A 24,528-nucleotide genomic window follows, 5' to 3' on the forward strand; every position below is an offset into this window, starting at 1 on the left:
TTTTTCTTTATGTCACTCATTCGCTGATACTCATTGACACACACAAAAAATACCCATATGTACACTGATGAGTGTAGTGTATTTTTCTCTCTCTGTCTTTCTCTCTCGCACACACAAACACCTAGACACGTAGAGGGTGTCCAAATTCATTCATGGGCTGCATCCTCCTGAGGACGCATTTGTAGACCGATTACGTCACAGCGACACGCCGAAGGCTGTCCAAATTCGTAGACTCCTCTGAATGCAGCCGAAAAATGTGTCCCCCTTTTCCCCGAATTTGAAGGATGGGTCGGGTGTTTCCTTTGTGGCCCACCATATCCCAGAATTTGCGGCCCAGCCAAACTTCAGTTTCCGGCAATGGTGGCCGCTACTAAGCTTTAGAATTACTCTTACTAATCTTTCTGGGTCACAAAATAAACTGGTAACTTTTAAACTTTTATTTTCAGGCGAGAATGTGGGTGTGTAAACTTAAAATATCTGCTTGGTTTATCAAGGTATCACATATTTGCAAAAGTGCTTCGACGTTTTCGGAGACGTCTGTTACCCACCAGCTCGATAGCTAGCCGGGAGCTCGAGGGTCACTAGAGCCGCCGAGAACGGCAAACTCCTGGCACATCATTTTCAGATCACCATGGACTTTCGCTACTCAGGTTAAACGTAATATACAAGTCACTTAGACAACCTAAAAATGTTATTGTTTGGCTTTTTTCAGTGTTTTATCTGTTCGTGAGTAAATCGGTTCAAATTGGCTAAGATTAAAGTTATTAGATTAGATTAGATAAAATAAAATAAAACTTTATTAATCCCTAGGGTGGGTTCCTCCTTGGTTTACACACAGCTGAATAAACAGAAAACAGAAAACTGATTAAACAGAAGTGTGAGATGGTCGAGAATTTACGCCAGTGTCCTGTTATATTTTAAATAGCAAGGAGCAGACGGCCGAGTTTATTAAACTCAACCGAGACAGTGGTGACGCAAATCAGAAGGCTAGACTGTCCAATTTCACAGCCATTTACTTCCGGCCTACCCGACCTTCTGAGGACCTGGCCCATGTAGACCGCGAAGGCCAGGTCCTCAGGAGGATGCAGCCCATGAATTTGGACACGACTTTATATGCTCACAGATGTCATTATAGCTATTCAAACTGACGCTCAAATTTCCAAGCACTGCCTGAACCCCTCATCTGTTTTGTTTACGCATCACTGCACCAACTGTCCTCATTCTGCTTTGCTCTCTGCTGTGGTAAGTAAAATAAAGTTAAACTTATATGACAAGGCCTTTTAAAGTTCAACAGAGTTCAAAGAATAAGGAATAAGAAAAAAGAATAGCCTTTGCTTTTTTTTAATTGTTTATAAAGTTTTACTGTTAGCAGCAGTGCTAACGCTAGCTGAAATGCTAACGCTAGCAACAGTGCTAACACTAGCCTTAGTGGTCGTTAACTATCAAGAAGCGTATTCCTGTGATATTCCTGTGATAGTTATTGGTGTCAGTGAGACAATGGTAGCAAATGAGTTTTATTATTGCCAGTATGGCTCAGTTTTAAGAGTGCTAGCGCTATCTGCAGTGCTAATGCTAGCAGCAATGCTAAGGCTAACAGAAGCCTAATGCTAGCCTTCCGTAATTCCGTAAAATTCATATTTTTATTTTAAATGGTTAACATTTCAAGATTCTCCCATGTCTTCTGAACAAAACGGTCTAAGAATGACCGTTCTAGCCCCTACGGTTAGGAATTTATGGCTGTTTGTTTGAGAGGAGTCCTCACTATGAGAAATACACTGCAAAAATCCTGTCTCTCTCTGTGCTGTAAAAGCCTGCACTTGGTGCACCAGTTTTGGCGGGAAAAAGCACACTTCCTCTCTGATTGGTGGATTCAAATTGAGAAGCTCACAGCTGTTTGACTGACCTAGAAACATGCTGTTAACAGCGCCTGTTCACTTGCTGCTGCTGCTGCTGCTGTGTGTGTGTGTGTGTGTGTGTGTGTGAGTGTGAGAGAGAGCCTTTTTATGGGAGCATCTTATTGTATGATTTCAATTCAATATATTTAGACTGGTTGACTGAATTGGATCTTGTGTGTGTGTCTCTCTGTGCATGTGTGTTTCCATATGTGTCCATATTTGTGATTGTGTGGCTGTTATATTTTTTTTGCCGATTTTTTTCATTTAACAATTATATTTGAGGGACCCTTAGCATGTTCAGCATTATTTCAGCTGTCCATTTTGCTTTTCCAATTTTTCTATTTAAGTTATTACTATTGTGCTAAATCAAACTATTTCTGCTATTTTATAAGATTTGTGCTAAATATAGTATTTCTGCCAAATATAGTATTTCTGTCAAATTACAGCATTTCTGCTATGTTGTACTGTTTTTCTAAATCATAGTATTTCTGCAATGTTTAAGAATGTTTGGCTAAATATATTCTTTCTGTTATCTTATACTATTTCTCCTAAATTCTTGTATTTTTGAGAAGTTATCATGTTTCTGGTAAGTTACAATATTTCTGCTAAGTTCTGCTATGCTATTATATTTCTGCCAAGTATGTTTCCTCTAAGATATTACAGTTCTGCTAATTTACTACATTTTAGCAAAGTTCAGTTGCTTCTGCAAAGTTTTTACAATTTCTGCAACTTTTCAGCTTTTTCAGCTAGTTTCAGTAGACAGCTTCAGCTTTAAAGCATCCACACAGCATTTTCGCAGGAAATGCAAATTTTTCTAGTTATTCTTGGTGTTTCCGTACACTTTTCGCCGTGGATCTACTTCCACAATTTTTGTGCTATTTTCACCGTTCAAATTTTAAACTATTCCGCTATTGTTGCTCTTTCCGGCTATATCTTTTGGTATTTTATACTATTATACTTTTTAAAATATTACCTTTTTTTCCTTTAATTTGTCCCATTGAAATGAATGGGAAACTTCCGCAATTCTGCTAAAACTTGCTTGTTTTTGAAACTTAACTACTTTTTCATACTTTCATGTAGAACAACCATTCAAACTTTAAAATGTTCTCAAATTATTGGGCTATTCAGGTATAAATCAGCTTTTTCAAATCTTTTACCGTTTTATTTTTATCCCTCTTAAAGTTTTGAGTTGCAAAATTGTGATTTTTCACAAAATACATGCGTTGTTATGGTTGCTATGCACTTGGCTTTCAGTGTGCCACTGTAGGTTTCGCAGTCTTCTCTTCATGTCCGAACAACTTCTTGCTACTTGCTCAATTTTCACTCAACTTCCACAAATTATACATCAAAACGTAGGTATTTTTGCTGGCTTTCAGAAAATGTCACTATCATGGTTGTGAGATTTATAGAATTTTGGCAAATCTCCTCAGACCAACACAAAGTCTGAAAACTCTCCATAGGAAGTCAATGGAGAGTTTGTTCAAAATCACCGCTTGATTTTTGTAATGAGAGGCATATTCGAATTGTCATATCTCCTTAACGAAGCAATGTTAAGACATGAGGCTTGTCCCGGTATATCTTCAGACACTCCTGACGCTCACAATTTAAGAATTTTTTTCTCACCTATTACCGTTCTGGAATGAGTTACACTTGTTTGAGGGTAGGAAATTCGTCCTTCGCTCAGATTTCTTCAGATTTCAAACTCTGAAATGAACCACTTTTTCTCTCGTCATATCTTTTGATGGATTTCCAGAGACCTGAAAATTTCCATGACTGTTCACCAAAGCCTGCTGTCTCTTACGGTGAAAGAATGATATTGATACTCCAAATAGATTTAGAGTTAGAAAGCATTGTTTGAGGGCAGGTCAAGGCAGGTTTTGCTTCGCCTCTACTCAGTTATGGTGCATTAGAAGTCAAATATCTTTAATAATTCATATTTTAATGATAAATTGTCAACACTTGAAGGTTCCCCAATCTCTTCTGAACAAAACGGTGTAAGAATGACCGTTCTAGCCCCTACGGTTAGGAAATTATAGCCATTTGTTTGAGAGGAATCCTCACTATGAGAAATAGACTGCAGAAATCCTGTCTCTCTCTGTGCTGAGTGTGTGTAAAAACGGCTGCACCCGTTTTGGCGGGAAAAAGTACACAGCCTCTCTGATTGGTGGATTCAAATTTAGCAGCTCCCAGGGTGCTTGACTGACCTAGAAACGTACTTTTCTCTTCGTGTGTGTGTGTGTGTGTGTGTGTGTGTGTGTGTGTTTGTGTGTGTGACAGAGAGAGGGAGAGAGAGCCTTTTTATGGGAGCATCTTATTGTATGATTTCAATTCAATATATTTAGACTGGTTGACTGAATTTGATCCTGTGTGTGTCTCTCTGTGCATGTGCCTTTCCATATGTGTCCATATTTGTGATTGTGTGACTGTTATACTTTTTTTTGCTGAGTTTTTTTTTCATTTAACAATTACCTCAGCCTCCCTGGGAAAGTCTATGCCAGGGTGCTGGAAAGGAGAGTTCATCCGCTAGTCGAACCTCGGATACAGGAGGAACAATGCGGTTTTCGTCCTGGTCGCGGAACACTGGACCAGCTCTTTATCCTCTCAAGGATACTCGAGGGTGCATGGGAGTTTGCCCAACCAGTCTACATGTGTTTTGTGGACTTGGAGAAGGCATTCGACCGTGTCCCTCGGGGTGTCCTGTGGGAGGTGTTGCGGGAGTATGGGGTGTCTGGCCCATTGCTACGGGCCATTCGATCCCTATACAACCGTTGCAAGAGTTTGGTTCGCATTGCCGGCAATAAGTCGGACTCGTTCCGGTGGGTGATGGGCTCCGCCAGGGCTGCCCTTTGTCACCGGTTCTGTTCATAATTTTTATGGACAGGATTTCTAGGTGCAGCCAAGTGGCGGAGGGCTTTCGCCTGGTGGCCTCAGAATCTCATCTCTGCTTTTGCGGATGATGTGGTTCTGTTGGCTTCATCAGGTGAAGGCCTCCAGCTCGCACTGGAACGGTTCGCAGCCGAGTGTGAAGCAGCGGGAATGAGGATCAGCACCTCCAAATCTGAGGCCATGGTTCTCAGCCGGAAAAGGGTGGAGTGCCCACTCCGGGTCGGGATGAGTTCCTGCCCCAAGTGGAGGAGTTCAAGTATCTCGGGGTCTTGTTCGCGAGTGATGGGAGAAGGGAGCCGGAGATCGACAGACGGATTGGTGCTGCGGCTGCAGTGATGCGGACGCTGCACCGGTCCGTCGTGGTGAAGAGGGAGCTGAGTGTAAAAGCTAAGCTCTCAATTTACCGAGTCGATCTCGTCCCTACCCTCACCTATGGCCACGAGCTGTGGGTAGTGACCGAAAGAACGAGATCGCGGATACAAGCGGCAGAAATGAGCTTCCTCCGAAGGGTGGCTGGCCTCTCCCTTAGAGATAGGGTGAGAAGTTCGGCCATCCGGGAGGGGCTCAGAGTAGAGCCGCTGCTCCTCCACGTCGAAAGGAGCCAGTTGAGGTGGTTCGGGCATCTGACAAGGATGCCTCCTGGGCGCCTCCTGGGTGAGGTGTTCGGGCATGTCCCACCGGGAGGAGGCCCAGGGCAGACCCAGGACACGCTGGAGAGATTATATCTCTCGGCTGGCCTGGGAACGCCTTTGGTGTTCCCCGGATAAGCTGGAGGAGGTGGCTGGGGAGAGGGAGGTCTGGGCTTCTCTGCTTAGGCTGCTGCCCCCGCGACCCGGCCTCGGATAAAGCGGATGAAGATGGATGGATGGATGGATGGATTTGAAGGATCCTCAGCATGTTCAGCATTTTTTCAGCTGTCCATTTTGCTTTTCCAATTTTTCTGTTCAAGTTATTACTATTGTGCTGAATCATACTATTTCTGCTATTTTATAAGATTTGTGCTAAATATAGTATTTCTGCCAAATATAGTATTTCTGATTAATTATAGTTTTTCTACCAAATCATAGTAAAGTATTTTTGCTTTTTATAGGATTTTTATAGGATATTTATATTGCTTAATATAGTATTTCTGCTTTTTATAGGATTTGTGCTTAATATAGTATTTTTGTTTTTTATAGGATTTGTGCTTAATACAGTATTTTTGCTAAATGTAGTATTTATGCTTAATCATACTATTACTATATATTTCTGCCAGGTCCCCAGGCAGCCAATCCTCTGTGAGGACTGAGACATTCAAATTTACATATCAGGGCCTGCACGGCTTCCCAGCCAGCCAATCATATCTGAGGTCTGCCCTTTCTTCTCTTGTCATATCTCAGCAACGGATGTACAAAGATCAATGAAAATCGCAGTCAAAGTACTCCAAAGTCCGCTGATTCACCCAGTACAAGAATTATGCTTCTAGTCCACCTAGCTTTTGAGTTACACGACGTTTTGTAACTCCAAAAAACGGCATTCTTCGCCTCTCACCGCGATCGAATTCTGACTGCTCATGACCCTGTTTTCCAGGACCGCACTGTTTCGCCCAGTGGCGCAGCCGGTAATGACATGGGTCTGCGACCCAAAGGTCGCGGGTTCAATTCTACCTTGATCAACATGTTTTTTTCCCCCACAAATTAATATACTATCACAGACCACTAATTCATACTCATCATTTATTACAATTCTGAAAACTTTTTAGCAGCTTTTCTAATATGGACCTCAGATTCTTCTTAACACTCCATGGCACAAATACTCTTCCCTTTAGGCTCTGTGAATGTGTGTGTGTATCAATATTTCTCCCATTTTAAAGTATTACTCCTCCATAATTGTATTTCTCTTAAATCAAAGTACTTTTACTACATCTTAGTACTTCTGCTCAATCATAGTATTTCTGCTAAATCATAGTATTTTTGCCAAATCATGGTTTTTGTGCCAAATCATAACATTTGTGTTATGTTATAATATTACTACTAAGTGGAGGAATTTCTGTCATGTTACAGTATATGTGCTGATTACAGTATTTCTGCCAAATATAGTATTTCTGATTAATTATAGTTTTTCTACCAAATCATAGTACAGTATTTCTACTTTTTATAGGATTTGTACTTAGTATAGTATTTCTGCTTAATTATAGTATTCCTGACATTTTATAGTATTTGTGCTAAAACATAATATTTCTACTAAACGCAGTATTTCTGGGTAATCATAGTATTTCTATGTATTCCTGCCTGCTCCTCAGGGAGCCAATCCTCTGTGAGGACTGTAATTTTCAAATTGACATATCAAGTCATGCACGACTTCCCAACCAGCCAATCATATCTGAGGGCTGAGACATTCAAATTTGCATATTGGGGCTTCCATGGCTTCTAAGACAACCAATCATCTATGTCATATATCTATAATTATTCATATTTTCTTTTAAAAGACAACACTTGATGATTCCCCATGTCTTCTGAACAATAGAATGTTAGACCTGAGACCTGAAAATTTCCATGACTGTTCACCAAAGCCTGCTGTGTCTTCTGGTGAAACAATGATATCGATACTCCATATAGATTTAGAGTTACAAAGCGTTGTTTGAGCGCAAGTCAAAGCAGTTTTGCTTTGCCTCTACTCAGTTATGGTGCATTAGAAGTCAAATATCTTCAATAATTCATATTTTAATGATAAATTGTCAAAACTTTAAGATTCCCCCATCTCTTCTGAACAAAACGGTGTGAGAATCACTGTTCTAGCCCCTACAGTTAGGAAATTATAGCCATTTGTTTGAGGGGAATCCTCACTATGAAAAGTAGACAGCACAAATCCTGTCTCTGTGCTGCATGTGTGTAAAAACAGGTGCACCTGTTTTGGCGGGAAAAAACACACAGCCTCTCTGATTGGTGGATTCAAATTTAGCAGCTCCCAGGCTGCTTGACTGACCTAGAAACTTGCTTGTCTCTCCCTATGTGTGTGTGTGTGTGTGTGTGTGTGTGTGTGTGTGTGTGTGTGAGACAGAGAGAGAGAAAGGGAGGCGAGAGAGAGTTTTATGGGAGCATCTTATTGTATGATTTAAATTCAATATATTTAGACTGGTTGACTGAATTTGATCCTGTGTGTGTCTCTCTGTGCTTGTGTGTTTCCATATGTGTCCATATTTGTGATTGTGTGACTGTTATACTTTTTTTTGCTGATTTTTTTTCATTTAACAATTACATTTGAGGGACCCTTAGCATGTTCAGCATTTTTCAGCTGTTCATTTTGCTTTTCCAATTTTTCTATTTAAGTTATTACTATTGTGCTAAGTCATAGCATTTCTGCTGCTTTTCAGTATTTGTGCTAAATACAGCATTTCTCCTAAATAATACTGTTTCTGCTATTTCATAAAATTTGTGCTAAATATAGTGTTTCTGCTAAAAAAAAAAAAAATAGTATTTCTACCAAATATAGTATTTTTGATTAATTATACTTTTTCTACCAAATCATAGTATAATTTTACTGCATTTTATATGGCTTCTAAGACAACCAATCATATCTGAGGGCTTGCACATTCAAATTTGCATATTTTTACCTTCATGGCTTCCTAGCCAGCCAATCATATCGGTGGGCTGGCACATTCAAATTTGCATATTGGGGCATTCATGGCTTCTAAGACAACCAATCATATCTGAGGGCTGGCACATTCAAATTTGCATATTGTTGCCTTCATGGCTTCCCAGCAAGCCAATCATATCTGAGGGCTGGCACATTCAAATTTGCATATTGGGGCCTTCGTGGCTTCTAAGCCAACCAATCATCTATGTCATATATCTATAATATTTCATATTTTTACTTTAAATGCTCAACATTTCAAGATTCCCCCATGTCTTCTGAACAAAACGGTCTAAGAATGACCGTTTTAGCCCCTACGGTTAGGAATTTATGGCTCTTTGTTTGAGGGGAATCCTCACTATGAGAAATACACTGCAAAAATCCTGTCTCTGTGCTGCATGTGTGTAAAAACAGGTGCACCTGTTTTGGCGGGAAAAAGCACACAGCCTCTCTGATTGGTGGATTCAAATTGAGAAGCTCACAGCTGTTTGACTGACCTAGAAACATGCTGTTAACAGCCCCTATTCACTTTCTGCTGCTGCTGCTGTGTGTGTGTGTGTGTGTGTGTGTGTGTGTGTGTGTGTGTGTGTGTGTGTGTGTGTGTGTGTGTGAGTGAGAGACACACACACAAATCTGTTGATTTGTATATCCATATTTGATTTTGCATGTATCTGTTGGCTGTTCTTATTTGTTTTTTTCCTAAATGTATTTTTATTTTATTTTTTCAGAGGTAAACAAAAATGAGTTTTGAGCAAACTTAACCATGTTCCTTTTTATTCAGCTTGTCATTTTACCTTCCCAATATTTTCACTTAAGTTATTACTATTCTGCTCACTCATAGTATCTGTTCTAAATCATTGTTATTAAGCTATATTGTAGGATTTCTGCTAAATCATAGTATTTCTACTATATTATATTTTTCTTTCTAAATATAGCATTTCTGCTATGTTATAATATTTGTGCTAAACTGGAGTATTTTTGCTAAAACATAGTATTTATTTAAAATTACAATATTCATAGTATATTACAGTGTCTCTGGTAAATCACAGCATTTCTGCTATGTTGTACTGTTTTTCTAAATCACAGTATTTCTGTAATGTTTAAGAATGTTTGGCTAAATATATTCTTTCTGTTATCTTATACTATTTCTCCTAAATTCTTGTATTTTTGAGAAGTTATCGTGTTTCTGATAAGTTACAATATTTCTGCTAAGTTCTGCTATGCTGTTGTATTTCTGCCAAGTATTCTATTTCTTCTAAGATATTGCAGTTCTAAGATACTACATTTTAGCAAAGTTCCTTTGCTTCTGCAAAGTTTTTACAATTTCTGCAACTTTTCAGCTTTTTCAGCTAGTTTCAGCAGACAGCTTCAGCTTTAAAGCATCCACACTGCATTTTCGCAGGAAATGCAAATTTTTCTAGTTGTGTGGATGCCCTCAAAGGGCTTCCACACTATTGAGTTCCTGTTTCTCTTTATTCTTTATTATTATTCTTCAAGTTGCTTCCGTACGTTTTTTGCCGTGGATCTACTTCCTCAGTTTTCAGCCGATTTTCTCCGTTCAAACTCTAAACTGTTCTGCTCTTTCTGCTAATGTGCGCTATATCTTTTGGTGTTTATTACTATTATACTTTTTAAAATATTACACTTTTTTCCTTTAATTTGTCCCATTGAAATGAATGGAAATCTTCAGAAATTCTGCTAAAACTTGCTTGTTTTTGAAACTTCACTACTTCTTTATACTTTCACCTAGAAACTCCATTCAAACTTTAAAATGTTCTCAGATTATTGGGCTATTCCTGTCTGATTCAGCTTTTTCAGATCTTCTACCATTTTAATCTTATACCTTTTTAAGTTTTCAGTTGCAAAATTGTGATTTTTCAGAAAATACATGCGTTGTTATGGTTGCTATGCAATTAACTCAGAGTGTACACTCGTCCATTCTGGATTTTCTCTTCATATCTGAACAACTTCTTGCTACTCGTTCAATTTCCACTCAACTCCCACAAATTATACATCAAAATGTAGGTATTTTTGCTGGCTTTCCGAAGATGTCACTAGCATTGTTGTGGGTTTTACAGATGTTTTGCAAATCTCCTCAGAGCAACACAAAGTCTCAAAACTCTCCATAGAAAGTCAATGGAGAGTTTGTTCAAAATCAGCGCTGGATTTCTCTAATGAGAGGCATTTTCAAATCGTCATATCTCCTTAACGAAACAAAGTTGAGACATGAGGCTTGTGCCAATATATCTTCAGACATCCCTGATGCTCACAATTCAAAATTTCTTCCTCACCTATTACCGTTTGGCCATGAATTACACTTGTTTGAGGATAGGAAATTTGTCCCTCGCTCAGATCTGTTCAGATTTCAAACTCTGGAAATGAGGCACTTTTTTCTCTCGTCAGATCTTTTGATGGATTTCAACAGAGACCTGAAAATTTCCATGACTGTTCACCAAAGCCTGCTGTTTCTTACGGTGAAAGAATGATTTTGATGCTCCATATAGATTTAGAGTTACAAAATGTTGTTTGAGGGCAAGTCAAGGCAGTTTTGCTTTGCCTCTGCTCAGTTACAGTGTATTACAAGTCATATATCTTTAATAATTTATATTTTATCTCTGAATTATGAAGACCTGCAGATTTCCCCATCTCTTCTGAACAAAACGGTTGTCAGAATGAGCGTTCTAGCTCCTACGGTTAGGAAATTATGGCCATTTGTTTGAGGGGAATCCTGAATGTGAGAAATACACTGAAGGAAACCCATAGCTCTCTCTGTGTCTGTGTGTGTGTGTGTGCTGATTACAGCAGGTGCAGCCAATTTAGCTGACCTAGATATACCAAGCCCAGACTCTTAACAGCCCCTGTACACTTTGCTCTCTGTGTATGTGTGTGTGTGTGTGTGTATCAATATCTCTCCCATGTTAAAGTATTACTCCTCCATAATAGTATTTGTGCTAAATCAAAGTACTTCCACTACATCTTAGTACTTCTGCTCAATCATAGTATTTCTGCTAAATCATGGTATTTTTGAAAAATCATGTTGTTTGTGCCAAATCATGGTTTTGGGACAAAACCATATTATTTATTTCATGTTATAGTATTACTACTAAGTGGAGGAATGTCTGTTATGTTGTAGTATATTTGCTGAATACAATATATCTGCCAAATCATAGTATTTATCCCAAATCATAGTATTTATGCAAAATTACAGTATTTCTGCTAAAAGCAGAAATAGTACCTTTAGCAGAAATTTCTGTCAAAAGATATTATTTATATTAAAACATAGTATTTCTGCTAGATCATAGTATTTGTGCCAAATCATAGTATTTATAGCAAATCATAGTATTTGTGCCCAAACATAGTATTTCTGCCAAATTGTAGTATTCCTTCAAAATCATAGTATCACTGCAATTTCGGAGTATTTGAGCAAAATCGTAGTATTTGTGCAAAAACATACTATGTCTGCTAAATCACAGTATATGTGTTATGTTATTGTACTACTACTAAGGCATAGTATTTCTACCTAATCATAGTATTCCTTCAAAATAATAGTATCACTGCAATTTTATAGTATTTGAGCGAAATCGTATTATTTTTGCAAAAACATATTGTCTGTTAAATCACAGTATATGTGGTATGTTATAGTATTACTACTAAGGCATAGTATTTCTACCAAATCATAGTATTCCTTCAAAATCATAGTATTACTGCAATTTCATAGTATTTGAGCAAAATCGTAGTATATGTGGAAAAACATACTATGTCTGCAAAATCACAGTATATCTGTTATGTTAAAGTGTTACTACTAAGTCACAGTATTTCTGCCAATTCGTAGTATTTGTACTAAATCATGGTACTTGTGCAAATCATACTATTTTTTGCAAATCATAGTATTCGAACCAAAACATAGTATTTGTACGAAATCATAGTATTTCTTCTAAATCATAGTATTTCAATCAAATCTCAGTAGTTGTGCTGAAACGCAGTATTATTGCCAAATCATAGTATTTGTACTGAAACATAGTATTTGTGCCAAAAGAGTATTTCTAATAAATCATTGTACTTGTGCCAAATCATAGTATTTCTGCCACATTGTGCTAGTTGTGCAAAAACATAGACTGTCTGCAAAATCATAGTATATCTATTATGTTATAGTATTATTACTAAGTCGTAGACTCTCTATTTTGTTATAGTATATCTGCTGAATACAGTATATGTGCCAAATCATAGTATTTATAGCAAATCATAGTATTTGTGCCCAAACATAGTATTTCTGCCAAATTGTAGTATTCCTTCAAAATCATAGTATCACTGCAATTTCGAGTATTTGAGCAAAATCGTAGTATTTGTGCAAAAATACTATGTCTGCTAAATCACAGTATATGTGTGTTATGTTATTGTACTACTACTAAGGCATAGTATTTCTACCTAATCATAGTATTCCTTCAAAATCATAGTATTACTGCAATTTCATAGTATTTGAGCAAAATCGTAGTATTTGTGCAAAAACATTCTATGTCTCCGAAATCACAGTATATCTGTTATGTTATAGTATTACTACTAAGGCATAGTATTGCTACCGATATATATATAGTATTCCTTCGAAATCAAAGTATTACTGCAATTTCATAGTATTTGAGCAAAATCGTAGAGTTTGTGCAAACACATACTATGTCTGCTAAACCACAGTATATCTGTTATGTTATAGTATTACTACTAAGGCATAGTATTTCTACCTATATATATATAGTTTTCCTTCGAAATCAAAGTATTACTGCAATTTCATAGTATTTGAGCAAAATCGTAGAATTTGTGCAAAAACATACTATGTCTGCTAAACCACAGTATATCTGTTATGTTATAGTATTACTACTAAGGCATAGTATTTCTACCTAATCATAGTATTCCTTCAAAATAATAGTATCACTGCAATTTTATAGTATTTGAGCGAAATCGTATTATTTTTTTGCAAAACATATTGTCTGTTAAATCACAGTATATGTGGTATGTTATAGTATTACTACTAAGGCATAGTATTTCTACCAAATCATAGTATTCCTTCAAAATCATAGTATTACTGCAATTTCATAGTATTTGAGCAAAATCGTAGTATATGTGGAAAAACATACTATGTCTGCAAAATCACAGTATATCTGTTATGTTAAAGTGTTACTACTAAGTCACAGTATTTCTGCCAATTCGTAGTATTTGTACTAAATCATGGTACTTGTGCAAATCATACTATTTTTTGCAAATCATAGTATTCGAACCAAAACATAGTATTTGTACGAAATCATAGTATTTCTTCTAAATCATAGTATTTCAATCAAATCTCAGTAGTTGTGCTGAAACGCAGTATTATTGCCAAATCATAGTATTTGTACTGAAACATAGTATTTGTGCCAAAAGAGTATTTCTAATAAATCATAGTACTTGTGCCAAATCATAGTATTTCTGCCACATTGTGCTAGTTGTGCAAAAACATAGACTGTCTGCAAAATCATAGTATATCTATTATGTTATAGTATTATTACTAAGTCGTAGACTCTCTATTTTGTTATAGTATATCTGCTGAATACAGTATATGTGCCAAATCATAGTATTTATAGCAAATCATAGTATTTCTGCCACATTATAGTATTTGTGTAAAACCAGAATGTCTGCAAAATCATCATATATCTGTGATGTTATAGTATTACTACTAAGGCATAGTATTTCTTCAAAATTATACTATTTTTGCAGAAACATTGTACTTCTGGTAAATCATAGTATTTCTACTAAATAATAGTATTTCTGCCAAATCATAGTATTTGTGCCAAAATATTGTATTTGTACAAAGTCATAATATTTCTTCTAAATCATAGTATTTCAATCAAATCTCAGGAGTTGTGCTAAAACGCAGTATTATTGTCAAATCATAGTATTTCTACCCAAACATATCAGTTCAACTTATTTAACTCTTCTCAACAGCCCAACACCTCTTCTTCACCCCGTTTCAGCAGAATTGTGAGTTTTTTCACCCCCTTTCAGCACAAATTTCAGCTTTTTCAGGTGTTTTCAACAGAAATCTCTTTTTTAGCAGACATTCTGCTGATTCACCTGTTTTCAGTGCAACGTTCTACTTCTTTACCTCTTTTCAGTAGAAATTCTGCTGATTCACCTATTTTAAGCAGAATTTTCAGCCTTTCACCTCTTATCAATACAAATCTCAGTATCTTCTGCTCATTTCAGAGGAAACCTTTTCACCTCTCCTCTTTTCAGTACAAATGAACTTCTGTACCCCTTTGAAGCATAATTTTTGCCTTTTCACCTCTTTTCAGCAAAAGTTTCTGTTTTTTCACTTGTTTTCAGCATAATTTTTCAGTTTCTTTACTGCCATACAATTTTTGCAGCTTTTCATCTTTTTCAGTCATTTTCAGCAGACAGCTTAAGCGTTCCGGCATCCACACAGCATTTTCGCAGGAAATGCAAATTTTTCTAGTATCAAGTTGGATTTCGAATGCAGCGATTTAATGTGAACATCACCACAAAAAATTGTATGGAGGTTTGAATAATAAATAATAAAGAAACATATTTGGGTACCACTTTACCATAAGACTCCCCTTATAGATGGCTAATAAATAGTTTATAGCTATGTTATTAATTAATCTGTAAATGCTTTATAAAAAATTATTAATGGTTTATTATGTATTAGTTAAGGGTGAGAAAGAGAAAAACCTGACCGGTTTCTTGCCAAATAGTGAGCCAAATGTGTTAACCTATATATTTCATCTAGAGTTGCTATATTAAACATTTCAGACTAAGTTACTATCTTGTAAGCACAATCAGCATTTGTAAACATATTTTTTAGCATATAATATTGTACTTCATAAATGCATTATAAATATCCACAACTATCAATCGGAGCTTTGTTGTAAAGTGTCAAGCATAAACCCAGGGTTGTGCAATCCACATATTTAAGTGTCTTGTGCAGTGCAAATATGGTTAAAAGTGATTTATTTAAGTGACTTGTGATAGAGTGATTAGATGACCACGCAGTGTAGTTGTGCAGTGGCTACTAGTGTAAACAAATGTCCAGAATGTCCAGTGTGTGTGTAAAAACCATGTGTATGGGTCAGTACTATGTGGTGGTGTGATTGAGAGACCGTATAGCCTGCGGAAAGAAGCTTCTCCTCAGTCTCTCTGCGTTGGTCTACAGGGAGCGGAATCGCTTTCCTGACCTCAACAGAGAGAACAGTCCATTGTTGGGATGGCTGAGGTCCTTCACGATCTTCCTGGCCTTGGTCCAGCACCGCCTGCTGTAGATGGAGTGCAGGTCAGGGAGCTCGGAGTGGATGATGCGCTCAGCTGATCACACAACCCTCTGTAGGGCTTGTCTGTCCTGCATGGTGCTGTTCCCGAACCAGGTTGAGATGTTTCCCGTCAGGATGCTCTCTATGGTGCACGAGTAAAAGTTCCTGAGCACCTTGGAGGGCAGTCGGAAGTTTTAAAATGAACTCTAAAACACATAGGCAGCCAGTACAGTGAGGCCAGCACAGGGGTTATATGCTCTCTTTTACAAGTTCCTGTTAACAGCTGTGCAGCGGCATTTTGAACCAGCTGCAGACGTGAGAGCAACGACGGACAGACCCCCACAAAGTCAGTCAAAGTAGGCCAGACAGGAAGAAAGTGCTGTCTCGAAAGAAAAGATTTCCCTCTTGCCACTTGCCTGAAATGATAAAAACGGGACTTCACTACTGCTCTAATTTGGCTGTCCATTTTAAAATCACTGTCCAACTAAAAACCAAGGTCAGCAACAACAGGTTTAAAATAAACTTTCCAGGGGTCCCAAATCAACAGAGGACTCACAGGGACCAATAGGTCCAAACACCAACACCTCTCTTTTCTTTTCATTAAAATGTAAAAAGTTTAAAGCCAACCAAAATTTGTCATCTAAACACATCAAAAGAGTTTTTATGAAGATACCATCCTTCTGCTTTAGTGGCAAATAGATCTGGCAGTCATCAGCATAACAATGAAATGCGATCCCATGCCTTCTAAGGATGGAACCCAGAGGCGATAAATACAGTAAAAATAGCAGTGGCCCTAAAATTGAGCCCGTTCTCTGCATGAGAGACAAGCAGAAGATGATTTGGAATCAGGAGGGCTGACAGAGAAAGTTCTATTTGTCAAATTAGACCTAAAACAATTAAGTGCAGTGCCACCAATGACCACTACATCATTTAATCTAGATATTAGAATACTGTGGTCTACTCCTGTCAAAGGCAGCAGTTAGGTCAAGCAAGACCAGAACTATGTGGTTACCAGAATCCCATGGAAGAAGGATGTCATTAAAAACCCTTAATAATGCAGATTCTGTGCTATGAAGGGTTTTAAAACCTGACTGAAAAACCTCAACGATGCCATTGTCATCTAGAAAATATTTCAGTTTTTGAAAAACTATTTTCCCTAAAGGCTTGGAAAGTAAGGGCAGCTTGGATATAGGCCTATAATTAGCTAAAACTGTGTGATCAAGGCCAGGTTTCTTAAGTAGTGGCTGCCCTACTGCATGTTTGAAATTTTCAGGAACCACACCAGAAGACAGACTGCTGTTAATAATGTCAAGAACAGACTGCCCTATACTAGGAAAAATTTCTTCAAAAAATTGTGGAGTGAAAGGATCCTGTGAGCTTAAAATGGCGACCCACATCCTCTAAAGTGGAGAGAGTCACAAGCTCAAACTGAGTAAAAACAGCAGTGCAAGGGACAGAGGCAGAGAGGTCAGAGTCAAAAGCTGTGATAAGAGCCCTGGTGGTGACAACCTTGTCGATAAAAAAGTTCAGAAAATTATTGCACATATCAGGAAAAACTGTCATCCCAGCTGTCATAGGGCGCCCCTATATTGTATGACAGCTGGGATAGAGCTCCAGCGCCACCCGCAACCCTGAAAAGGATAAGTGGAAGCGAATGGATGGATGGATGGATCAGGAAAACTTCCAAACAGACATTTGGTGAAGTATTAAGAACAGAATCAATGGTCTTAAATAACACACGTGTATTATGACAAAATATTCCCTTTTGCCTCTTTAAAAGTGTTCTGGTAGCGATGCCAGCAGTTTTTAGAATTTGAAATGATACATGCAGTTTTGCAGTCCTTTTTCAAGGTGTGTCTGTGCTCAAGTGTAGGGCCAGACACGGACTGTACCAGGTTAAAAAGTCAATAAGGCTTAAAAGTCCTTTACCAGTGGTTTATAAGGACAGCACACATGTATATTAAAATCTCCAACAATAAGAACATGATCATGGTTGGGCATAATCCCAGCTAAAAAAAAATCAGAGAAGTCAGAAAAGAAGTTCTTATTGTATTTTGGGGGCGATAGATGACAGCGCAGAAAACCGGGTTTGTGCGACTGACATCAAACGAGGTACGCTTTGAAGCTGGAGAACGAAGGCTACAGAAAACACTGCTTACATTTGTAATCCTTTATTTAAATATTTGCTGATTAATAAAGTTGTTTCTATCTAGCTATCTGTGAGGTGACAGTGTTAAACAACGCCCCTATATATTTTTATTTAAATGACATTTTTATTTATTGTACACTTTTAAAGACTTTTCAGACTGTAATGATATAATGGTTTATGTACAAGACCAATTGTCTGGCATTAGAATCTTGTATGATGTGATTTAGATAGTTATTAAGATATTCAATTCAATTCAATTCAATTCAATTTTATTTATATAGCGCCAAATCACAACAAAAGTCGCCTCAAGGCCTCAAGATATCCCAGTTACCAATAATGTTTCCATGTTTCACAGGTTTATGAGGTTTTGGTGTTAGTGAAGAGTAGTAGGTTGATTTTGATAATAATTGTTTGAATGCCTCACAGGCATTCACACTATTGAGTTCCTGTTTCTCTTTATTGTGTGGATGCCCTAAAGGGCTTCCACACTATTGAGTTCCTGTTTCTCTTTATTGTGTGGATGCTTCCAGCATCCACACTATTGAGATCCTGTTTCTCTTTATTGTGTGGATGCCTTCAAAGGCATCCACACTATTGAGTTCCTGTTTCTCTTTATTCTTTAATTGTGTGGATGCCCTAAAAGGGCTTCCACACTATTTGTGTGGATGCCCTAAAGGGCTTCCACACTATTGAGTTCCTGTTTCTCTTTATTGTGTGGATGCCCTAAAGGGCTTCCACACTATTGAGTTCGTGTTTCTCTTTATTGTGTGGATGCCCTAAAGGGCTTCCACACTATTGTTTTCCTGTTTCTCTTTATTCTTTATTATTGTGTGGATGCCCCAAAGGGCTTCCACACTATTGTTTTCCGTTTCTCTTTGTTGTGTGGATGCCCTAAAGGGCTTCCACACTATTGAGTTCCTGTTTCTCTTTATTGTGTGGATGCCCTAAAGGGCTTCCACACTATTGAGTTCCTGTTTCTCTTTATTCTTTATACTTTATTCTTCAAGTTGCTCCGTTCTTCGCCGCTTAACTACTCCCTCAGTTTTCAGCCGATTTTCTCCGTTCAAACTCTAAACTGTTCTGCTCTTTCTGCTATTTCCTGCTATGACTTTTGGTGTTTATTACTATTATACTTTTTAAAATATTACACTTTTTTCTTTTAATTTGTCCCATCCCATTGAAATGAATGGGAAAATTCCACAATTCTGTGCAATTAACTCAGAGTGAGTGCTAGTCTGTTCTGAATTTTCTCTTCATGTCTGAACAACTTCTTACTACTCGCTCAATTTTTACTCAATCCAAACAAATTATACATCAAAACGTAGATATTTTTGCTGGCTTTCAGACAATGTCACTATCTTTATTGTGAGATTCACCGTTTTTTCGCAATTTGCCTCGAAGTGACACAAGGTGTGACAACTCCCCATTCAAAGTCTATTCGGAGGTTCTGAAATTCAGAGCTGAAATTCTGAAACGGGAGGCATTTTTAAATCGCCATATCTCCTCAATAAAGCAAAGTTAGGACATGAGGCTTGTGCCAATACATCTTCAGACACTGCTGACACTCACAGTGGAAGCAGTTTTTACAATTATCTTACCGTTGAGCAATGAATTACGTTTGTTTGAGGGGTGGAAATCTGCCCTCCTCTCAGTTTTCAAAATCCAAAAATGAAGCCGTTTCTTCTCTCGTCATATCTCCGCGAAATCGCAGTGAAAGTACACCAAAGTCCGCTGATTCACCCAGTACGAGAATTATGCTTCTAGCCCTCCTAGTTTTTGAGTTACACGACGTTTTGTAACACCAAAAACCGGCGTTTTTCGCCTCTCACCGCGATCTAATTCTGACTGCTGAAGTCTCTGTCTTTCAGGCCGCCGCCCCCTTTCCAGGTGGCGCAATCAGTAATGACACGGCTCTGCAGCACAAAGGTCGTGGGTTCAATCCCAGCTTGGCCAACGTGTTTTTTTTTCACTACAAATTTATACACTATCACAGACCTGTAATTTATATTGATCATTTATTACAATTCTGCAAAGTTTTGTGAGTTTAGCAGTTTTTCTAATATGGGCCGAAATACATACAAGTACACAGCCTAATGAAGCAGACAGAGGCAGTAGCTCTGATTGGTGAATTTGAGCAGAACCAGGTTGTTCTGCCTCTTTTCTGCAGACATTATGCTCATTCACCTCTTTTCAGCGCAAACTTCTGCTTCTTTGCCTCTTTTCTGCAGAAATTCTGCTGATTCATCTCTTTTCTGCTCATTTCAGCCTTTTCACCTTTTTCAATGCTTTCATCTTTTTCAAATCATAGAGTTCAAATCAAAATATAGTATTTTTACCAAAGCATTGTATTTGTACGGAGTACAGTATTTCTGCCAAATCATAGAATTACTGCAATTTCATAGTATTTTGAGGAATCCCTTTTGTTATAGTATTACTTCTAAGTCATAGTAATTCTGCTTTGTCATAGTATTTGTACTGAAACATAGTATTTCTGCCAAATCATAGTATTACTGCTATTTCATAGTATTTGAGTGAAATTACAGTGTTTCTGCAAAAACATTGTATTTCTGCTACTGTATTTCCGCTGTATTACGTAGTGGCAAAGTAGGAGGCTGACTGTTACTAAGTGCATCAGTGTACATAGGTCATCTCTTGTGTTGGAGTGCCCTCTTGTGGCGCCTTTTGGGTAGTGCCTTACTAAATGTGAAAATGTGAACACTGCAAAGAAGTGGTATCAGACTGGTTTGTAGTGGAGGAATTTGTTGCCAGTTTCTTTCATCTTTATTCCGTATTCATGTTGTAATGTAGTAGTACCACAATATGGCAGAAACACTATGTTTTGGCACAAATACTTTGATTTGGTATACTTTAGCTTCTTCATCCCTTTTCAGCACAAATTCCAGCTTTTTTGGCTGTTTTCAGAAAAAAAAAAAACTCTTTTCAGCAGAAACTCTGTTGATTCATCTCTTTTCAGCGCAAGTTTCTGCTTCTTTGCCTCTTTTATGCAGAAATTCTGCTGATTCACCTCTTTTCTGCAAAATTTTCAGCCTTTTCACCTCTCATCAGCACAATTCTCAGCCGCTTCTGCTCATTCCACCATAATTGTCAGTCTTTCCATCTCTTTCCTTGTGAGAGTGAGTTTGGCACAGTGAGATGAGTCTCTGCCTTGAGCCCCGGAGGGCCAGGTTCGAATCCTCCTCAGGGAGGCATTTTCTTTTACACCACCATAAACTTTTTGCAACTTTTCATCTTTTTCAGCTTTTCAGCAGACAGCTTCAGCGTTAAGGCATCCACACAGCATTTTCGCAGGAAATGCAAATTTTTCTAGTTGTGTGGATGCTGGAGGCATCCACACTATTGAGTTTCTGTTTCTCTTTATTCTTTATTATTATTATTCCGGGTGTTTCCGTACGTTTTTCGCCATGGATCTACTTCCACAATTTTCAGCCGATTTTCACCGTTCAAATTTTAAACTATTCTGCTAATTTTTCCCTTTCCGGCTATATCTTTTGGTATTTTATACTGTTATACTTTTTAAAATATTAAGCTTTTTCCTTTAATTTGTCCCATTGAAATGAATGGGAAACTTCCATAATTCTGCTAAAACTTGCTTGTTTTTGAAACTTAACTACTTTTTCCTAGTTTCACGTAGAACAACCATTCAGACTTTAAAATGTTCTCAAATTATTGGGCTATTCAGGAATAAATCAGCTTTTTCAAATCTTTTACCGTTTTACTTTTATCCCTCTTTAAGTTTTGAGTTGCAAAATTGTGATTTTTCACAAAATACATGCGTTGTTATGGTTGCTATGCACTTGGCTTCCAGTGTGCCACTGAAGGTTTTGCAGTCTTCTCTTCATGTCCGAACAACTTCTTGCTACTTGCTCAATTTTCACTCAACTTCCACAAATTATACATCAAAACGTAGGTATTTTTGCTGGCTTTCAGAAAATGTCACCATCATTGTTGTGAGATTTATAGAATTTTGGCAAATCTCCTCAGACCAACACAAAGTCTCAAAAATCCCCATAGAAAGTCAATGGAGAGCTTGTTCAAAATCACAGCTTGATTTCTGTAATGAGAGGCATATTCGAATCGTCATATCTCCTTAACGAAGCAAAGTTAAGACATGAGGCTTGTCCCAGTATATCTTCAGACACTCCTGACGCTCACAATTCAAGAATTTCTTTCTCACCTATTACCGTTCTGAAATGAGTTAGACTTGTTTGAGGGTAGGAAATTCGTCCTTCGCTCAGATTTCTTCAGATTTCAAACTCTGGAAATGATGCACTTTTTTCTCTCGTCATATCTTTTGATGGATTTCCACAGAGACCTGAAAATTTCCATGACTGTTCACCAAAGCCTGCTGTCTCTTACGGTGAAAAATGATATTGATACTCCAAATAGATTTAGAGTTAGAAAGCGTTGTTTGAGGGCAAGTCAAGGCAGTTTTTGCTTTGTTCTACTCAGTTATGGTGCATTAGAAGTCAAATATCTTTAATAATTCATATTTTAATGATAAATTGTCAACACTTTAAGATTCCCCATCTCTTCTGAACAAAACGGTGTAAGAATGACCGTTCTAGCCCCTCGGTTAGGAAATTATGGTCATTTGTTTGAAGGAGTCGTCATTATGAGAAATAGACTGCAAAAATCCTGTGTCTCTCTGTGCTGCGTGCACCTGTTTTGGCGGGAAAAAGTGCACAGGCTCTCTGATTGGTGGATTCAAATTCAGCAGCTCCCAGGCTGCTTGACTCAGCTAGAAACTTACTTCTCTCTCCTGTGTGTGTGTGTGTGTGTGTGTGTGTGTGTGTGTGTGTGTGTGTGTGTGTGTGTGTGTGTGTGTGTGTGTGTGTGTGTGTGACAGAGAGAGAGAGAGAGAGAGAGAGAGAGAAAGGCTTGTTATGGGATGATCTCATTGTAAGATTCAAAATCAATATATTTAGACTGGTTGACTGAATTGGATCTTGTGTGTGTGTGTGTGTGTGTGTGTGTGTGTGTGTGTGTGTGTGTGTGTGTGTGAGAGAGAGAGAGAGAGAGAGAGAGAGAAAAGCCTTTCTATGAGATGATCTCATTGTAAGATTCAAAATCAATATATTTAGACTGGTTGACTGAATTGGATCTTGTGTGTGTGTGTGTGTGTGTGTGTGTGTGAGACAGAGAGAGAGAGAGAGAGAGAGAGAGAGAAAGAAAGGCTTGTTATGGGATGATCTCATTGTAAGATTTAAATTCAATATATTTAGACTGGTTGACTGAATTGGATCTTGTGTGTGTGTGTGTGTGTGTGTGTGTGTGTGTGTGTGTGTGTGTGTGTGTGTGTGTGTGTGATTTAAATTCAATATAGTTAGACTGGTTGACTGAATTTGATCCTGTGTGTGTCTGTCTGTGCATGTGTGTTACCATATGTGTACATATTTGTGGTTGTGTGACTGTTATACTTTTTTTTTTGCTGGTTTTTTCTCATTTAACAATTACATTTGAGTGACCCTTAGCATGTTCAGGATTTTTTCAGCTGTCCATTTTGCTTTTCCAATTTTTCTGTTTAAGTTATTACTATTGTGCTGAATCATACTATTTCTGCTATTTTACAAGATTTGTGCTAAATATACTATTTCTGCCAAATATAGTATTTCTGATTAATTATAGTTTTCTACCAAATCATAGTATAGTATTTCTGCTTTTATAGGATTTGTGCTTAATATAGTATTTTTGCTTTTTATAGGATTTGTGCTTAATACAGTATTTCTGCTAAATGTAGTATTTATGCTTAATCATACTATTACTATATATTTCTGCCAGGTCCCCAGGCAGCCAATCCTCTGAGGACTGAGACATTCAAATTTACATATCAGGGCCTGCACGGCTTCCCAGCCAGCCAATCATATCTGAGGTCTGCCCTTTCTTCTCTCGTCATATCTCTGCGTCGGATGTACAAAGAGCAATGAAAATCGCAGTCAAAGTACACCAAAGTCCGCTGATTCACTCAGTACAAGAATTATGCTTCTAGTCCACCTAGCTTTTGAGTTACACGACGTTTTGTAACTCAAAAATGGCATTCTTCGCCTCTCACCGTGATCTAATTCTGACTGCTCATCACCCTGTTTCCCAAGAGCTCACTGTCTTTCCCAGTGGCGCAGCTGGTAATGACACGGGTCTGCAACCCAAAGGTTGTGGGTTCAAGTCCACCTTGGTCAACATCTTTTTGCCCTACAAATTAATACACTATCACAGACCACTAATTCATATTCATCATTTATTACAATTATGAAAACTTTTTACCAGCTTTTCTAATATGGACCTCAGTTTCTTCTTAACACTCCATGGCACAAATACTGTTCCCTTTAGGCTCTGTGTATGTGTGTGTGTCAATATTTCTCCCATTTTAAAGTATTACTCCTCCATAATTGTATTTCTGTTAAATCAAAGTACTTTTACTACATCTTAGTACTTCTGCTCAATCATAGTATTTCTGCTAAATCATAGTATTTTGCCAAATTATGGTTTTTGTGCCAAATCATAACATTTGTGTTATGTTATAGTATTACTGCTAAGTGGAGGAATTTATGTCATGTTACAGTATATGTGCTGATTACAGTATTTCTGCTAAATCATAGTATTTCTACTATATTATATTTTTCTTTCTAAATATAGCATTTCTGCTATATAATTGTATTTCTGCTATGTTAAAAATTTGTGC

The sequence above is a fragment of the Oreochromis aureus genome, linkage group 20 (assembly GCF_013358895.1).
Source record: "Oreochromis aureus strain Israel breed Guangdong linkage group 20, ZZ_aureus, whole genome shotgun sequence".
In the NCBI taxonomy this organism is placed as follows: Eukaryota; Metazoa; Chordata; class Actinopteri; order Cichliformes; family Cichlidae; genus Oreochromis; species Oreochromis aureus.